Source organism: Sorex fumeus, unplaced genomic scaffold (genome assembly GCF_029834395.1).
Source record: "Sorex fumeus unplaced genomic scaffold, SorFum_2.1 ptg000042l, whole genome shotgun sequence".
Taxonomy (NCBI): domain Eukaryota; kingdom Metazoa; phylum Chordata; class Mammalia; order Eulipotyphla; family Soricidae; genus Sorex; species Sorex fumeus.
Window position 1 is genome coordinate 280817 of NW_026606099.1, and position 20075 is coordinate 300891.

General features: G+C 41.7%; 1 pseudogene; it reads left to right on the forward strand.

The window, feature by feature from the left end:
* The first annotated feature begins 1515 nt into the window (after positions 1-1515).
* On the forward strand, positions 1516-19290 carry LOC130029094 (mirror-image polydactyly gene 1 protein-like; annotated as a pseudogene).
* The last annotated feature ends 785 nt before the right edge of the window (positions 19291-20075 follow it).

A 20075-nucleotide genomic window follows, 5' to 3' on the forward strand; every position in this document is an offset into this window, starting at 1 on the left:
ATTCTTACTTCTAGACATCTCCCTGAAAATGATTGATCTCTTCAGAGGACTTGAGAAGTCAAGCAATTCCCTGGCAAGTGTAGGTAAGAATAGGCACATGAAGAGGGGTCTGTGCAATCATCTTGCTGAATTTTTTATTTCAATAACTCCTCTCAAATTGAAAGTGATATCAGCTTTGTGAACCAGCCAAGTGACTGAATGACTATAACCAGCAAAGATATTCTTTCTTTATATGTTTACTTCATGATTCCCATGGCTAACCTGACTTACCTTTTTGGAACATTTGCAGCTATCAGATTACATTTACTTTTGAACCTTGTTTATTGAATTTGGGGGTAAAATTTTTCTCTCTAGCCTCTAGGCCATTTAGCTACAAATTATCCTTCAACAGGGATACCAACAAGTTTGCTTTGGAAAAAAAATCATGACATGGCAAGGACTTCACCCCAACTCAAGTGGGCAAGAATTTTGCTATGAAAACCCATTCACCTTCCTTGTCTGAGAGCAAAGGTTCTGAGATTCTGAGGAAAGAAACTGATCCTATCCAGATTCAAGGAGTTCCAGAAGAACCTACTATTCCCTACTCCCAGAGGTTCAAGGTCTCAAAAGCTTGATGGGGTGGTGAATGTTAGCATGGGCAATTTTAGTAAGCATAAGAAGATAAAAGGAGGCTCACATACACAATCGGGGGGATGCTGAGGGCCCATCTCGAATGCTGATGGTTAGGGAAAGCTGCTTACAACCAAGGCATCCAGGTGTGTGGGTCTTAAAACCGAGGAATACCTTTCAGAAAACAGGAACCTACATGTGAGTGCATCCTCAAAATGTGAGACTATCTAGTGGAAATGTTTTTCTGCTCAGAAAGCAGGAAGTGAAAGCTATAGGAACACCCAAAACAGGAAGAGACAAGATAAAGTCCAACTAAAAATCCATATGGAAAAAATAAATAAATAAAATAAAATAATAAAAATAAAATCCATATGGCATGGTTTAGTGGGCCTACCAACTCTCTGATGAGCCACTCTAAATATTTGGGGTGTGTTTTTACCTTCACCTTTCAGTGAAGTGGTATGTGTGTGTTTTGAACCAAAGACTCAAACTTTTTTTTTTTGGTTTTCAACTTTTTTTTTAATTAGTGAAACACCATGAGGTACAGTTATAGACTTACAAATGTTTATGCTTGGGTTTCAGTTATACAATGATCAAGTACTCATTCCTCCACCAGAGCCCATATGCTGGGGTATTATATTTCCTAGAAACACAATTCCCGAGAAGTGACAGCACAAAAGTTACACAGAATGGGGATGGAGGTGGAGGTAAGGCAAAGGAAGGGAGGTACAAATAAAGGGGAGCCAGTGGAGGAGTGGGTTCTGACTTGTGGCCTGGAACCTCTGGTGCTTATCACACTGGGGAGTATACCCAGGCTAATGGCAAAGATTTACCAAGTCTGGGTTCAGGCTTGATGCAGAATTGCAGGTATGCCATGCCTGCCCCTGCCAATACGGCCAGGATGAAATGGGCATTGTAGGTCATGAAGGTCAGCATTACTACACAGCTCTGGAACATCAGGATGACCAGCAATGTGGCATACATGAAGTGAGGCCAGCTCAGCAGCTGTGTTCTGGGATCATCATCGGCCTTCTACAAAATTTCCACTCGAGTCACTTTGAGTCTTTCATAGCAAAACGCCAGGAAGAATATCACCAGGACAGCAAGAACCATGGCAGAGGAGCTGTCCATCACAAAACCTGGAAACAGCTGTTCTATATTCTGGTAGACAAAGGTAGGTAGACAAAGGTAGACAAAGGAGAAGGTGGTGGGCTTCACCATGGTCACATTTTGTCCAGTGTTGTGGGAGTGTGGGGTGCCATAAGTCCAGAAAGGAGTGGAGATGAGGGAATAAAGAAGCTATTCTGTATTAAAATAATAGAATACTATTCAACTGTTAGAAAAATGAAGCCATTCGATTTGCTGATACATGGATGGACATGAAGAACATCATGCTGAGTAAAATGAGTCAGAAGGAGAGGGACAAAGAATTATTGCACTCATTTGCAGTATATAAAAATCATAGTAGCATTGTAGCACTGTCCTCCCATTGTTCATCTACCTGCTAGAGCGGGCACCAGTAACATCTCACAACAAATTGTGAGACTTGTTGTTACTGTTATTGACATATCAAATACGTCACGGGTAGCTTGCCAGGCTTTGCTGTGCAGACGAGATACTCTCGGTAGCTTGCTGAGCTCTCTGAGAGGGGCAGAGGAATCAAACCCAGGTCGGCCACATGCAAGGCAAATGCCCTGCCCGTTGTGCTATCGCTCTAGCCAGAGAACTACATAAATTTGCTAAATTTTTTAATACCATTCCAAGTTGAAATATAAGCAATCAACAAACCTACTCATTAAACATCCAAAGCATTTTTAATATTTAAACATCCAAATAGCTTTAATATCTTTCTATAAGTAGTTGTTTTTTGAGTAGTTGTTTTAAGTACTTTGCTGCTCCCTCATTAGGTGCATATACATTTAGTATTGTAAGTTCTTCCTGTTGTACAGATCCCTTGATCAATAAGAAATGGCCTTCACTGTCTCTTGTGACCTTCTTCACTCTGAAGTCAATGTGGCCTGATACTAGGATGGCTACCCCAGCTTTTTTATGAGAGTTGTTTGCTGTAGGATTGTTTTCCAGCCTTTGACTCTGAGCCTGTGTTTGCTTTGACTATTGAGATGTGTTTCTTGGAGGCAGCAGAATGCTGGGCTCAATTTTCTAATCCATCCTGCCACTCTGTATCTTTTAATTGGTGTGTTTAGCCCATTGACATTGTGAGAGATTATTGTTATGGGGTTTTGTCCCATTTTTCTGTTGAAATTTGGTGTATTTAAGGGGCCTGTCTTGTCTTAAAGTAGCCCATTTAGTTGTCCTTGTAACCATGGTTTTGAATCTATGAGCTGTTGTTTGTCTGTGAAACTGTGGGTTGTTTCTTCTGTTATGAATGAGAGTCTCGCTGGATAAAGTATTTTTGGTGAGGCGTTTATTTCATTAAGTTTTTTTCACTATATCCCACCACTGTTTTCGGGCCATGAGGGTTTCATCAGACAAATCAACAGTGAATCTTAAGGAACCTCCTTTGTAGGAAATTTCTTTCTTTGATCTTGCTGTTTTCAGAATTTTGTCTCTATCTAAGGTTTTGGTCATTTTGATCAGGATGTGTCTTGGGGTATTTTTATTTGGATTTCTTCTAGCTGGTACCCTTCAGGCCTCCTAAATATGGTCACATGTTTTCTTCAGCTCTGGAAACAAAGGCAGAGTTGCAGACCAATGGCACAGGGTTGAATATACTGACATCTCCCCTAAAACATACAATCATCTAATCTTTGACAAAGGAGCAAGAAATGTGAAGTGGAGCAAGGAAAGCCTCTTTAACAAATTGTGCTGGCAAAACTGGACTGAAACATGCAAAAAAATGGGTTCATATCTCTGCCTAACACCATGTACAAAAGTAAAATCAAAATGGCTTAAAGACCTCAACATCAGACCGGAATCCATAAGGTACATTGAAGACAAAGTCGGCAAAACCCTCCATGACATTGAAGCTACTGATATCTTCAAAAATGTCACGTCACTGGCCGAACAAGTGAAAACAGAGACAGACAAATGAGACTATCCTAAACTAAGAAGCTTCTGCACCTCAAAAGAAACAATGACCAAAACACAAAGACAGTCTACAGAATGGGAAAGGATATTTGCTGAATACACATCTGATAAGGGGTTGATATCAAGAATATACAAAGTGCTGGTTGAACTCCACAAGAAGAAAACATCCAACCTCATCAAAAAATGGGGTGACGAAATGAACAGAAACTTTCTCAAAGAAGAAATTCGAATGGCTAAAAGGCACATGAGACAATGCTCTACATCATTAATCATCAGGGAGTTGCAGATCAAAACAACAATGAGATATCATCTCACACCACAGAGACTGGCCCACATCCAAAAGAACAAAAGCAACCGGTGTTGGCGCAGATGTGGCGATAAAGGGACCCTCCTTCACTGCTGGTGAAATGCCGACTGGTTCAGCCCTTTTGGAAAACAGTATGGATGATTCTCCAAAAATTAGAAACTGAGCTCCTCTTTGACCCAGCAATACCACTCCTGGGAATATATCTCAAAGAGGCAAAAAAGTATAGTCAAAGTGACATCTGCACTTGTTTGTTCATTGCAGCACTTTACAATAGCCAGAATCTGGAAAAAACCTGAGTGCTCAAGAACAGATGACTGGTTAAAGAAACTTTGGTACATGTACACAATGTAGCTGTTAGAAAAGATGAAGTCATGAAATTTACATACAAGTGGTACTACTACATAGAAAGTATGCTAAGCGAAATGAGTCAGAAAGAGAGTGATAGACATAGAAAGATTGCATTCATCTGGGGAACATAAAGTAACAAAATAGGAGACTAACACCCAAGAATAACCAAGATAAGTACCAAGAGGTTTATTCCATGGCTTGGAGGCCAGCCACACATGCTAGGGGAAAAGGCAGCTCAGATAGAGAAGAGAGCACCAAATAAAGGGTGTTGGGAGGATCCTCCCAGGATGGGAGAAGCATGTTCAAAGTAGACTATAGACCAAACATGATTGCCACTCAATGCCTCTTTTGCAAACCACTGCAGCCAAAAGGAGAGAGAGAACAAAAGGGAATGCCCTGCCACAGAGGCAGGGTGGGATGGGGTGGGGGGAGGATGAGGGGGGGCGAGGATACTGGGATCCGTGGTGGTGGGAAATGGGCACTGGTGGAGGGATGGGTATTTGATCATTGTATAACTGAAACCCAAGCACAAAAATTTGTAAGTCTACAACTGTACCTCTTGGTTTGTCACTAATAAAAATTAAAAATAAAATAAAATAAAATAACAAATAGCTTTAATAAATTCTAAATTTATTAAACTGTACCTCTTGGTTTGTCACTAATAAAAATTAAAAATAAAATAAAATAAAAAACAAATAGCTTTAATAAATTCTAAATTTTTTTATCAACAAAAATAATACTATTGGTATTTCACAGAAATATTTTTAATAGCCTCCTGTCTAACACTCTGGTAAACAAAATGCAATTCATGATTCTATTGCTAAAATTGAAGATGACTGAAGAATAATGTAATATTTCAAGCATATCGAGATGAACACTTTTTATGTATCAAGGGAAGGAATTTTTAATAAGATAATGCCTTTGAATTGACTCCTAACTCGCTGGCAAATATACCCAGGATAATTCAGACAGTGCAATACTTTTCCATTGAGTATAATCATCCTTTGACACATTAAAAAAAAAAAGTTAAACTCCTGGAGTTTCTTTTAACCATAAAAATAACTTGAAAAAAAAATAAATAACTTGAGACTTAAACTTTAGTCAAGCCAAAATAACTGATCAAAATCATGAATGATTTTGAAAAATTTTTACAGTCAAAAGAAATGATCATGGGTTAATATGAAAATTTTAGACAAGGGAGAAAATTTACATTTTCCCTTTGGAATTCTGAATTTCTCCTCTATTCATGCCACCCTTATTTTTCTTTCATTTATCTTTGCAGGAAGAGAGACCAAATGAGGGTGGGGAGGGAGAGAGGAAGTTGTGATTTAGAAAATTTAGGGGAAAGAGATGGTACAGCGGTAAAGTACTTGCTTGCACGCAACCATCCCAGTTTTGATCCCGAGTACAACATATCATTCCAGAGTTACAGCCAGGAGTGATCCCTGAGTTCAAATCCAGGAGTAAAACTGAACTTGCACTCAAATGCAAGGCCCCAAAATTGTAGTAAGACAAAAATACCCAGAAACAACAGAAACAAAGGCTTGGAGGATTGGTCTTTAGTAGATGGCTAGCCACAATGGGGGTAGAGCAGTTAACCACTATGACAATGATAATGGCAAATGATCACTCTGGACAAGAACTAGGTGCTGAAAGGAAAGAAAGTGATATCCATGATACCCTTTCAGTAACAGTATTGAAACAGTATTCAGGGCCAGTATTGAAAACCAAAGTGCCTAAAGGAAAAAAGAAAAGTACCTGCCATAAAATCAGGTTGTGGAGTAGGAGGAAAACTGGGGACATTGATGGAGGGAAGTGGACACTGATGAAGGGATGGGTGCTCGAACACTGTACCACTGAAACTCAGTCATGAACAACTTTGCAGCTTTTTATATCATAGTAATTCTATAAATTAAAAATAATTTTTAAAATCCTCATTCTCATTCAAATGCAGAATTTATTCATTTTTAACCATGTCAACATACAGCACATACTGTTTTGCAATATTTCACACAGGGGGAACCTGATGTGAAACTAATCATAGACACCCCCAGCCCCCTCATGCTTCTGGATCAGAGTTTGCTGAGCAACTCTATCCTGGGATCTGTTCAGTCAGCCTTCAGCACAAGTGTGTATAAGAATGTGAAAAGACGTCCCACAACCACCTCAAATATGTAAGCTTATCTACCAGCCCTGTTCCAGAGACTCATAAATAAATCTTGGAAGAGATCAACTAGTCACAAAAATTTCTAGGATACCCAGTCCCAGCTCAGACCTCCAGGACGATCTCAGGAGTCTGGGGATGTGGGGAGGAAGGAAGGGGCAGACCAAGTTCCCATTGCTTCTGGATCTCTGCAGTGCCAGGGACCACAAGGACTACCTTGGTGATGTTCAGGAGGCTCCAAGGACATAGCCAGTGGTGTTCAGTGAGCCACATGGTTCCAGGAATCTAAACCAGTTCAACTAAATGCAAGGATGTTGCTAACCACTGTACTGTTCCTCTGGCCCAATGGAGGACAACTTTTAATATCAGGTTATAAATGATCTGCTTGAAAACTAAAAAATATGCATGTATATACAGAGTTGTGAAGCAGATCATCTCAAGGAAAACAACCTGTTGGGAAATTAGGACATCTATTTCAAAACTGCCACCAGATCACCAGGCTTAAGACGGTGAAAGGAGCAAAATTAAATTCAGAGCAGGACAGTGAAATAAACATCTTCAGTTACAAACAGCCAGGTAGGATATCAGATAATACCTACTTTACTTTAATTTTACGTTTTATTGTTCACCTGTCCACTTTGTAACCTATCATGCCAACATGTATACCATTTCAAGAAACATTTTTTTCTTAGGACTGGCCACTGACAGGCTTACAGAACCACCCAATTCTAATGATGCCCAACTACTTTACAAAACTAGTCCTTAAGTTTGGGACAGGCCTACTAGACAGGCTCAAGGGCCACTATTTCTTGGGAACAAATCAATAAAACCAAAACACTCCAAGCAGGAAAGTGCCCAGCCAACCTCCCTGCCTTAAAGGGCCAATGTGCAGATCTGACATCTGACTGCTGTTTTTCCTATATTTGGTCTTGAAGACATCAAAGCATGCACTGAGATATCAACAAGTTTTCACTCAGCAGCCCTAAAAGACAGCTAAGCACAGCAAGCACTGAACTGTGAAATATAGGTTTTGCAGAATCATATGTCTTAGATGTCCTCACTGCTTCCTTAAGTGGAACATGTGCCATTATAAATACTACGTATGATACCCAGATATCTGATCCCTCACCAATGTTCTCACTCCATAAATCACGGGAAAATCCAAACCACTTCTGTGGATGAGCCCTTTTTTTTTCCAGAGGATATCAGGAATCAGGTTCAAATTCAGGATGACTAACAACTACACTTCTTTCTTTTCTGCTAGATGCTAAACTTTTTCGTAAAATGGTTATAGACATGTTAGTACTCCTATTTCTTTTCTTAATATAATGAGTACTGACATGAGAATACGGTTTATTATATTGTTGGTTTTTTACTTTAACTGAGTCAGTCTATCCTCTGAGTGTCAGCTTATACATTGCACTAGACATGAGAAAAAGGCAATGAAAAATTTACCAGTAAGTAAGTTGAAACAAATTTTAAAGAGAGGATATTTTACTGAGTCCACATCTGTAGTTTGAACTACATGATTTCCAAGTTTTGACCAGGGAGATATTGTGGAATCATAAAAGCAGTGTTAGGCAGAGAAAAATTCTCCTCGAATTAGACTGATAAAATAGTCATCCTTCCCACTCCCACCTCCCACATTCTCTCCCCCCTCCCGCCCCCCCCCTCCCACCCTGCCAGTTCATTTTATGACTAGAGCCTATAAGACTTCTCTGGACAAAGGAGTGTGAGGCCAATGCCTGGTAGTCCTCCACAGAGATGCGTGGAGACAAGGTCCTACCTCCAACTTCGGTGCTGTCAGCATGGCTCTGAAGATCAGGGCAACTATTCATGGGTCTGTGCTCAGGAGTGACTCATGGCAGTACTCAAGAATAATCAGGGGTCGTGCAGTCATTAATAAAACTTGCTGCACATATGTCTATAAATCCTGTTATATTGAGCCTAGTATCAAATTTGTGAACAAGCCAAGTGGCCACAGGAATACAACCAGCAAGATGTATTCTTTATTCTTGTATTCTTTACTTTACGGTTCCCAGCACCATTTTGACCCTTATTTTTATTGAACCATTCATTTGTAGCCATCTTACTACTTTCATCTTTGGTCCTTTTTTATTAAATTTTCTTTTAATCACTTAATCACTTAACTTCCCGTTAGTCGGCGATTTGCTCGAGCGGGCGCCAGTAACGTCTCCATTTGTCCCTGTCGCGTGCTAGTGTAGCCCAATGGCATCTCTTCGCTCCGGGAACATGGAGGTCCTCAAACCGATCGTAAATTTTAAAATTAATTTAAAATTTAAAAATTAATTTAAAATTTAAAAGAAAATTTGTCTCATTCACCTGACAAATTTTCTTTTAAATTTTAAATTAATTTTTATTAAGTGAATATAAATTAATTTTTATTTAAAACACCATGATTTACAAAGTTTTTCATTATGCAGTTGTTTCAAGCATCTAGTATTTCAACACTACCAGTGTGACCTTCCCTCCACCAATATTCCCCAGTTTCTCTCCCAATCTGGGCTGGAGTGATAGCACAGCAGGTAGGCCGTTTGCCTTGCACGCGGTTGACCCAGGTTCGGTTCCCAGCATCCCATATGGTCCCCTGAGCACCTCCAGGGATAATTCCTGAGTGCAGAGCCAGGAGTGACCCCTGTGCATCACCAGGTGTTACCCAAAAAGAAAAAAAAAATTACTTTATATTGCTTATTACAACAAAACTTTAAGAAATTGCAAATAGAATGATGATAAAATAAATTAGTAAGAGCCAATTTGTGATTATTTATGATTTTGAAATATGTAAATAAGAAAATTAAAACTATTTAATGCAACATAGTAAAATGCCTATTCCTATTTACATATATACATTTTCAACTCTGAAATCTAAAGTATATTAAATTAAATTTCATTTATACTTGGATCTTATTATGGTAATAGTCATGTCTCACCTTTTTAAAGCAATTCTATATTAATATATACTAAAATTTACATAGAATATGTAAGGCCTACAGTATATGTAAATTTCCTCCCGACACTTTATATAAACATTGTGGTTTACAAAGTTGTTCATGATGATTTGTTACAGGCATTCAATATTCCAATACCAATCCCAACACCATTACCCCTTCCTCCACAATTGTCTCCAATTTTCTCAAGTGCCCCTTAAGTCTGTAGATCCTCAATAATTTATTTTATATTGCTTTCTATCAATAATTTTGCTATCAGAATGTTAAAAAAAGTTTTCTTAGAAGAAAATTAGTGTAACTTGTTGTATCTCAGCATGGAGACATAAAGTCTTTAGCATGAGAGTTATTAAGGCTGTTACAAGCTAAACATCCTATGTTTATGTTTTGTAACTTGTGACTGGTTACATTCTATGTTATATCCCATCCAAATTACTACTGTTTTAATTAATATTATAGAGATTGAGATGTCGCTCCAAGTTTGCATTCTATGTTATATCCCATCCAAATTATTACTGTTTTAATTAATATTATAGAGATTGAGATGTCGCTCCAAGAAGTCCAGAATTTTAAAGGAAGAATTGGAATTAAGGTTTCAATTGGGTGGTAGCTTGGGGTGTGGACATTACTGCCAGGGCTCCCGAAAGTACTGAAAGGGGGGAGGAGGTAGCCCATCCCAACTCTTAGAAAAGCCTGAAGATTTCAGTCACAAAACTCACATATCTGGAATTTTCAACAGATTAATTTCTGGGTGAGACTTGAAACAATGAAGTCTGTGGGGGGCATAGCGGCAATTTTGGAATATGGAAGAAAGAGGCTGCTGGGACCCTTTTGGGGCAGATGCTGGGCTGACCTGCCCCCCCCCCCAGGGTGTCCCAGACATCTTAGTCATGCACAGGTGTCCAGAGAAAAAAAAATCAGCTTGTTGATATCTTTTGATTTTAATTAAGAGTTTCTGGAGCAATGGCAGTACATGAGCTTACGGTAGCTGGCAGTGACAGAAGTTGTTTATTGAATTTTCTAGTAAAAATTTTTCCAGGGCTGAGCGTAGAAATGGCCAGACCCTGTGCCAGATCCCCAGCCACTGCCCTCAGCCAGGAGCTGCAGGGGCTAGGGCCCAACACAGTTTTTATATTTTCAGAAACCAAATAAATGCGGAGGATTATTTGGTATACTAATGTTAAACCAGCAGGCTCTAAAGGCAATAAACTACACACATATCTATGGGGGGTGGGGGGGGGAGGGAGGGAGGGATAGCAGGTTTACAGCCGAGCTGGGGGCAGCCTCTAATAACCGCAGCTGTGGCAGGAACTGGACGCCCGGCAGATGGCGGAGCAAGTCCCGTGCAGTTGCCACTCTGTTCTGGATCAGTGGCCTTGTGGCCTGTGTGATATGTAATTATCCTCTTGACTTTCATTTCAAATGTGTATTTTGTGATTATCGCCATGAGTTCTATACAACAAAACCTGGACATCCTCACAAATAATAAATTTTCAGGATTCATGGGACCATCAAAAATAAATAAATAAAAATTTTTCCTAGCTTCTAGACAATGCAGCTACAAATGACTCTTCAAAAGCGTTACCAAAAGTTTTCTCCAGAGAAACTCTCATGACATTGCAAGGACCTCACTCCTAGACTCAACTGGGCAGGAATTTCAGGCACACTATGAACATCCACTCACCTTCCTTGCCTAACAAAGATCAAGGGTTTTGAGACCCTGAGGAAAGACAATGATGTTATCTAGCCTGAAGCAGTCCCAGAAGAACATGCCCCAGAGACTCAGGATTTGCCCATATGGACAAATGTAACAGGAAGTAACCATGAATATTGAAAAAATAGAGTAAAATTCGGTAAAGAAAAATCTTTTCACCCTGACAATAAAAACGTAACAAATGTTATGATCTGGCCAGCTGTTAGCCAGATTAACTGGTCTTCCTGTCTTTATCTTGACATCAAGGCTAGAAGAACCCTGAAGGTAGGAGACTGGTTGCCTCTAGGCTTAATGAGAAAATTTTTTTAAAGTAACTGCTCACCTCCCTAGTTACCACTATCACTATCACCCCATTGTTCATCAATTTGCTCGAGCAGGCACCAGTAACAGTCACTATTTGTCCCTGTCACGTGCTAGTGTAGCCGATGACATATTGGGGGCTCTCTCAGGGTCAGGGGAATGAGGACCATCATTGTTACTGTTTTTGGCATATTGAGTATGCCACAGGTAGTTTGCTAGGCTCTGCCGTGTGGGTGGATACTCTTGGAAGCTTGCCAGGCTCTCTAAGAGGAATGGAGGCTTTTGGGGCAGCCTCTAATCACCTTTACAGGTGTTCCCAGTCAGGCATATATGCGGGCAAGATACTCTTGGTAGCCTGATGGGCTCTCTGAGAGCGAGAACTAGACAATAAGAAGTCGCTTCCAGGAGCTTGGTTTTATAGTCTCTGGATCTTGGCCGTTGATGGGGTTACACAGCAGTTGGTGGATATAACTAACTGTCTAGCTACTGGAAGATGGAGGATCTCGGTGGAGGAGGCCCAGTCCCGATCAGAGCAGGTTTGGAGATCTCAGCCCTGGGTCCCATACACCTGGGTTTCTCTGCCGTGATGTGAGGGTGATCTGGCTGCGACATCTGTCACCCCATTGATCGCCAGGGTTGATTTGGCTGATCTGGCTGGCTAGGCAAGTGTCCCCTTCCTCCCTCACCGCTCCATTTGTGTCCCTCCCGAAGCTGCGCGCTCAGTTGAAGAGGTTGGCCTTCCCCAAATAGAGACGGACCCGTCTTCAGTTGAAGGTATACGAGTAGCTACGCTCCCCTGTTAGAACCTCCAAACAAACTCCCTAGTTATATATATATAAAAAGGAGAAAAAATTTTCTCCTTGTGGGATTTCCTACTCTTGGGACCCCCTCCTGTGTTTTGTGAGCTTTCTAGACTGCTTATTTGCTTTCATTTTCTAATAAAATATGCTTGCTTTTGAACATTTTTGCTTGTCTCTTGCTTCTAATCTTCAGTGGCTGGGGACAAGAATCCTGAATAACATTTACCTGACAAACCAGCCAGGAGTTACTTCATCATCAAGGTCAGATTGCTCAGACCCACTCCTTGTCTCTCTCCTCTCTTGGTCTCTAGTGAGATTTTTTCAGTTTACTTCCATTCCCCTGAGGAGGCAACACCTTTCTTACTCCGGCTGAGTTGCTGATGCTCTTCTCCTTTCCTAGCTTATCCTTGTCTCTGTAACAACTCTAGCCCTTGTTTCCACTCTTTCTTATGTGATTTTTTGAGTCTTTGGGAGTAAAATGCAGGTTCTCTTGTACAGCTGAAAAGTACTGAGGAAATTCCCTGATTATTTATGAAGATTCCTTGGGGACACATCATGAGACATCTACAGCTCCGCTGGTAGCGATCTTTCTTTTTTTTATGATTTTTATTTTTTTGCATTTTTTTACTTTTTTAAAAAAATTTTATTAGTGAAACACCATAAGGTACAGTTGTAGACTTACAAATTTTGGTGCTTGGGTTTCAGTTATACAATGATCGAGTACCCATCCCTCCACCAGTGCCCATTCTCCACCACCCCTGATCCCAGTATCCCTCCCACCTCCATCCCCCCCATCCCACCCTGTCTTTGTGGCAGAGCATTCCCTTTTGTTCTCTCTCTCCTTTTGAGTGCTGTGGTTTTCAAAAGAGGCATTGAGTGGCAATCATGTTCAGTCTATAGTCTACTCTCATCACGCATCTCCCATCCTGGGAGGACCCTCCCAACACCCTTTATTTAGTGCTCCCTTCTGAGCTGCCTGTTCCCCTAGCATGTGCATTTCACCCCACAGAGACTGGCCCACATCCAAAAGAACAAAAGCAACCAGTGTTGGCGCGAATGTGGAAAGAAAGGGATTCTCCTTCACTGCTGGTGGGAATGCCAACTGGTTCAGCCCTTTTGGAAAACAGTATGAACGATTCTCCAAAAATTAGAAATTGAGCTCCCATTTGACCCAGCAATACCACTCCTGGGAATATATCCCAGAGAGGCAAAAAAGTATAGTTGAAGTAACATCTGCACTTGTTTGTTCATTGCAGCACTGTTTACAATAGCTAGAATCTGGAAAAAACCTGAGTGCCCGAGATCAGATGACTGGTTAAAAAAATTTTGGTACATCTACACAATGGAGTCTATGTAGCTGTTAGAAAAGATGAAGTCATGAAATTTATATACAAGTGGTACTACATGGAAAGCATCATGCTAAGTGAAATGAGTCAGAAAGAGAGGGACAGACATAGAAAGACTGCATTCATCTGGGGAACATAAAGTAACAAAAGAAGGCACTAACACCCAAGAATAGCCGAGATAAGTACCAGGAGGTTTACTCCACGGCTTTGAGACCTTTCTTTTGTCTGTCTCTTCTTCTGCTCTCCTGAGTCTGGCTTTGGCCTCTAGCCACAAGTCTATAGGCATGAATCAGGGAGCTAGAAGCTGAATGACTGTCAATGAGATTTGAGAGACAGTAAAATCATTCATAAACATAAACTGAAGTCATTTGCTGCATCTAAACCAACTCTGGAAAGAATGATGTCCTACTTAAAAGATAAATGGCAAATATTAACAAGAAACCACATGGAGAAGGAGCAGAAATTTCATTACGTCAATAATTTCTCCAAATTTCAATGGACTGAATTCTCCCATCAAAAGGCACAGACTGTCTGGTTACCATGGAGATCACCTGCTTCCCAGTGTTGGTGGTGGGGACTTGATTGATGTGACTCCAAACAGCTTCTAGTTCCCTTTTTTGGTCTCTAAGGAGCATTTTAATTTTCTTCCTTTCCCCTGAGGAGGAGTCTTTCAGGGTAAAGGATTCTAGATTGAAGTTCTTTCTTTTTACTTAAAACTTTCAATGTATTGCCCCATTCCCTTTTGTGTGTGTGTGTGTGAGAGAGAGAAATATGTTATATATATATATATATATATATATATTTGTGTGTGTGTGTGAGAAATCTGTTATAAATTTTATATCGGTTCTTTGTATGTGAGGTTTTGTTTTCTCCCTTACCGCTTTAAGTAATCTCTCTCTTTGGTTCATGGTGCTGTGTTTCATTTCTTTGGTACTCTTTGGGCCTCTTAAATCTGTGCACATAGCTCCCTCCAGTGACTGGGAAAGTTCAAAGCTATTCTCTTCCATTATTCATTCTTTATTTTTTTCCTCTTCTACAGGAATCCCTATAACTCTTCTGGTTCTTTCTTAATTTCAGTCACCATCAAATAGACTTTTTCTGAGGTCCTTCGGAGACATTGCTGTGAGCTTTGGTAAATTTGAGGACTTACTAGGACTTCGGTCCCCAACTGCTAAAGTCACTTGTTTTTTCATTGTTCTTAATACTTTGTGGGTGCTACATATGGAAGATTGAATTTTGTGTAGTTTGAGCAGTGACCCAGTATGCTGCTTATCAGGCTTTTGTTTATATCTCTATAGCATTCTGGCCAATGCTACTGGATTTGAGGAATTTTAAGCAGGACAGGCACAGGTGGTGATAGGACACAAGTCCTAAAGGCAGGGGATATGATCGGAAGGCCAGATGTAGAGTGAGACCCTGTGGGTTCACAAACTAGTCAGGTGTGTGGAGTAAGGGGAGCAGAACAGGCAGCTGCCCTGGAAGCACCAACATGGGTTTAGGTGTGCATAGGGTCTTCCAGGGGCAGCAGTGGGGTTCCGGCATGGTGATGAAGGGAAATCTGTTGAACAGACAGTGAGGCTGGACCAACAGGAGAGGGGAAGGAGCTCTATTTTAAATTAGTTTGTTCGTTTGCTTGTTTTGGAGTCACACCTGTAGGATAACATTGGTTTGTCCTTCCTGCATAGCCTCAGGTGGGTTAGGTTTATTGGGTTACTCCCATTACAGCGCTTTTTCACAAAGTTATGTTCTTTGTGCTCTGTTGACTTGTAAATATTGCTTTTCTCTTCTCCTTAAGACATTTGCATAGTTTATTCAGAGCAATGTCCTTTTTGTATGGACTCAAGAAGACAATAAATGCTGTGCTTTTGTAACATGAGAGTTTATTGACTCTCAGTATATTTTCCTCCTGAGCATCTGTTCTCTCCACCTAAGCCTCAGTTGCCCTTACTTCCTACTGATGTAGGTAGGTAGGCAGGGAAAGGCCCTTGCCTATAAAATTTAGGTCAACAAAGCTTCTGGGAAGGAAAATCCTAAGACTGATCTACCCTGTTACAGAAAACAGACCTGATAAGACCTTCAGCAGATCCTGGGGAGATTGGACCCCTCCCCATAAAGTTCCTCAAAACCCCAGACCTCTCCCTTAATCTGATTAAAATGTGATTCAGCCCTGAGAAGACTCCAGAACTTCCGGATCAAGACAACCCGAGAAGAGCCTATAAATGACAACTTGAACAAAGGAAGGGCGCGCATATGCTGCCCGGGCCCATGTGCTGCTTGAGCCCATGTGGCCAAGCACATGCAGTGCCAGAGCACATGTGTCGTCTAAGCACATGTGTCACCCGCATGTACCCTCTTGGACTTTTATCTTTCTTATCTAATGCTGGGGTATGTGTAGGATGTTCAGCACGTTGCTCTGTCTCTCTAGTTCTCCACTCTCTCCCACTTTTCTTTTCCTCCTTTCCTTCAAAACTCCTCCAAATAAAATCTGTTTACTTCACTGCTTGTCTACTCCTGAAATTCTTTTCTGCAAGCAAGACAAGAACACAGTAATCCTGGGTCCTGGGTGGCAGAGGCAGATCGGGAGAAAGTGACTGTCTTTCTCCTCCTGACTCTTGTGAGCCACCTGTGGGGTCCACTAACATCACTAGCACCCCAAAACCAGGATCCTGATGAGGGACTGGATGGACCCAGGGCAAGCGATGAGCTATGTGCTACCCTGGCATTGAAAAGGGCCTAGCTAAAATGCCATAATGCTTAACTATAAGTTAAGAGCTTAGTCATGGACAAATGCTGTCATGATCTAAAAAGTAATAACTAGATTCAAACCCCACTAGGGTTGGGAATGATTAATCTGGCCTGAGCACTGTAGTCTGAGTCTGTGGCAAGAGAGCAGCCCTACAAGTCTCAATGTATCTCTTACTCTGTCCATACAAAAATAACTAATATTATTAGATGTTGATTAATTATTGGACTGAGGAAAGGAGAAAAACACCCTAAGAGGCATTTAGCCTGATGGGTAGTCAGAAAGGGCTTTCTTTTTTTTTTTTTAATAATTTATTTTTTAAATTTTTTTTGCTTTTTGGGTCACACCCGGCAATGCACAGGGATTCCTCCTGGCTCTGCACTCAGGAGTTACTCCTGGCGGTGCTCAGGGGACCATATGGGATGCTAGGAATCGAACCCGGGTCAGCCACGTGCAAGGCAGACGCCCTACCCGCTGTGCTATTGCTCCAGCCCCCAGAAAGGGCTTTCTTATGTTGATTTTGCTACCTGACTGGGTGTAGTTCAACCCAGAGTGCTGGAGTGGAGAAGAGAGAAGAGAGACAAGAGAGCTGGAGAGAGAACAGGGCACGAGAGAGAACAAGATGGAGCATGGAGAGACTACCAAAGGGGACAGACGGAGAAGGATGTAGAAGAATACAGGAGCAGGCACGTGGAGAGAGAGAGAGCCCAGGCTGCAAGATGGAGGGTGGAGAGATGAGCGAGAGAGACAGGAGGAGACAGGAATGAGGGGCAATGTGAGACTACAATGGGGGGCTTAGAGAGACAGGAACAGGCGCATGGGGAGAATGGAATAAATGGCAACTGATCAATCTAACGGCTTGGCCCTCGTTTCCTCCTCCATCTGCTCTATGGCTTGGGCCATACAGGGTTGGGGAGCAGTCCGAGGCGTCCTGAACCTGGACTGTGAGGGGGAAAACCTCTGGGGCTCTACCTGTCCACCACCCCGAGTTTATACACACACCCAGTCACAGTCACGGTCCTCCCATTGTTCATCAATTTGCTCAAGCGGGCCCAGTAACGTCTCCATTGTGCCATTTGTTACTGTGTTTGGCATATCGAATACGTCACAGGTAGCTTGCCAGCCTTTGCCGTGTGGGCAAGATACTCTCGGCAGCTTGCCGGGCTCTCCGAGAGGAGCGGAGGAATTGAACTCGGATCGGCCATGCTGGCTGCGTGCAAGGCAAATGCCCTACTGCTGTGCTATCATACACACCCAGTAAAGCTCAGAAATGACTGTGTACTCAGAAATCACCCCCGGCATTGCTCGGGGAAACCTATGGAATGCCCGGATCAAACCAGGGTCAGCCACATGCAAAATAGAAGCCTTACATGCTATGCTATCATTCCTACCCGTCTATTTTATTTTTTTAATTTTATTTAATTTTATTGCTTTTTGGGTCACACCCAGCGATGCTCAGGGGTTACTCCTGGCTCATGCACTCAGGAATCACTCCTGGCGGTGCTGGAGCGAGGTGGGGGGGGGACACCCCTCTATTTTAAAGTTAAAACAAAATGTCAAGGTGCGGCAGGTTCCCCCCGCCGTCGCGCCTTGCGGGAGCGCCCTCCTCCGGGACTTAGGGCGAATCCCGGAGGTTCCAAGCAAGAGGCGATTGGCTGATGCCGTGGCTTCGTAGCTTCACTGTGGGCCGGAGAAACTTGGGGCTAGTGAGCTGGGAGACTCCCCAGGTGGTGCCCGGCTTGAGTCAGCTAATCCAAAAGTAAATGAGGAACTTAGAAAAAGATTGCCAACTCCAGATCAACACATTTAGAGAAAATTGGGAAAGGAGAAGCTTACTACAGCTTTGTTTGAGAACTTTTTAAAAGAAGTGGAGCCCTAGCTGCAAGCTTCAAATCTTGGAGCAAGAGCAAGAGACATTGTCAGAGCAAACAAGAACAGAAGTACAAATGGAAGACTGGTCAAAAGGCATTTTATTTTGTCATCCAAAATGGGAATAAGACTCCTTCATATGTAGCCCATGGTTATCTTGAACAAGGCATAATACAAGAAGATAAAAGTACAAAACCAGGTGAACAGCCAACTATGAATTCTAGGGGAAGCACACATCATAATTTCACTGAATTAGTTAATGAAGCCAAATATGAGGGAGTAGAGCTGACAGAACAAAGCTTAAGAAATTTTCAGGTCAGCTGTCCATCTCCAGGTGATGAGACAGATGACCACACTGCTGAGAATTCCAACATGATGGGAAATATAAATAATGATGTGCATTATGAATGTATGATTCCTTCTCAAGTTACTTCAGACTTAAATACAGAGGAGACAGTAACATTTCTTATGAAAGAACTGGACATTCTCAGAGCAAGCAATAAAAAGCTTCAAGAAGAACTCACTAGTGAAGATAAAGAAAAAAGATTATTAAAGCTTAAGCTGGAACTCCAGGAGAAAGCGACAGAAGCTCAAATTGCTGGAAAAACAGCAGCTCTGGTTGAAGAAGTCTATTTTGCTCAGAGAGAGCATGATGAAGCTATTCTTTCATGACTACAGTTAGCTGATGAGGAGTCAGATGAAGCAATTGCACGAGCCAAGCATATGGAAATGTCTCTAAAAGTGCTAGAAAATATTAACCTTGAAGAAAATGACATGACATTACAGGAATTACTGAACAGAATAAACAATGCAGACACAGGGATAGCTATTCAGAAGAATGGAGCTATAATTGTGGATAGAATCTACAAGACCAAGGAATGTAGAAAGAGAATAACTGCAGAAGAAATGAATGCTGTGATAGAAGAACGGGATGCTGCTTTGTGTCCGTGCAAATGTCTAGAGCAGGAGCTTCATCATCTGAAAGAGCAGAACCAGGCTTCAGCAACAATATGAGACATCTGACTGCTGAAAACAATCAAGAACGTGCTCTGAAGAGACTGACCCACATCCACAAGAACAAAAGCAACTGGTGCTGGCGCGGATGTGGCAAGAAAGGGACCCTACTTCACTGCTGGTGGGAATGCCAACTGGTTCAGTCCTTTTGGAAAACAGTATGGACGATTCTCCAAAAATTAGAAATTGAGCTCCCATTTGACCCAGCAATACCACTCCTTGGAATACATCCCAGAGAGGCAAAAAAGTATAGTCGAAGTGACATCTGCACTTGTTTGTTTATTGCAGCACTCTTTACAATAGCCAGAATCTGAAAAAATCTGAGTGACCGAGAACAGATGACTGGTTAAAGAAACTTTGGTACATCTACACAATGGAGTACTATGTAGCTGTTAGAAAAGATGAAGTCATGAAATTTACATACAAGTGGTACTACATGGAAAGTATCATGTTAAGCAAAATGACTCAGAAAGAAAGGGATAGACATAGAAAGATTGCATTCATCTGGGGAACATAAAGTAACAAAATAGGAGACTAACACCCAAGAATGGCCGAGATTAGTACCAGGAATTTTGATCCATGGCTTGGAGGCCAGCCACACATGCTAGGGGGAAAGGCAGCTCAGATAGAGAAGGGAGCACCAAATAAAGGGTGTTGGGAGGATCCTCCCTGGATGGGAGATGCATGCTGAAAGTAAACTATAGACCAAACATGATTGCCACTCAATGCCACTTTTGCAAACCACAACACCCAAAAGGAGAGAGAGAACCAAAGGGAATGCCCTGCCACAGAGGCAGGGTGGAATGGGGGGTTGGGGGGGTGAGGGATACTGGGATCCGTGGTGGTG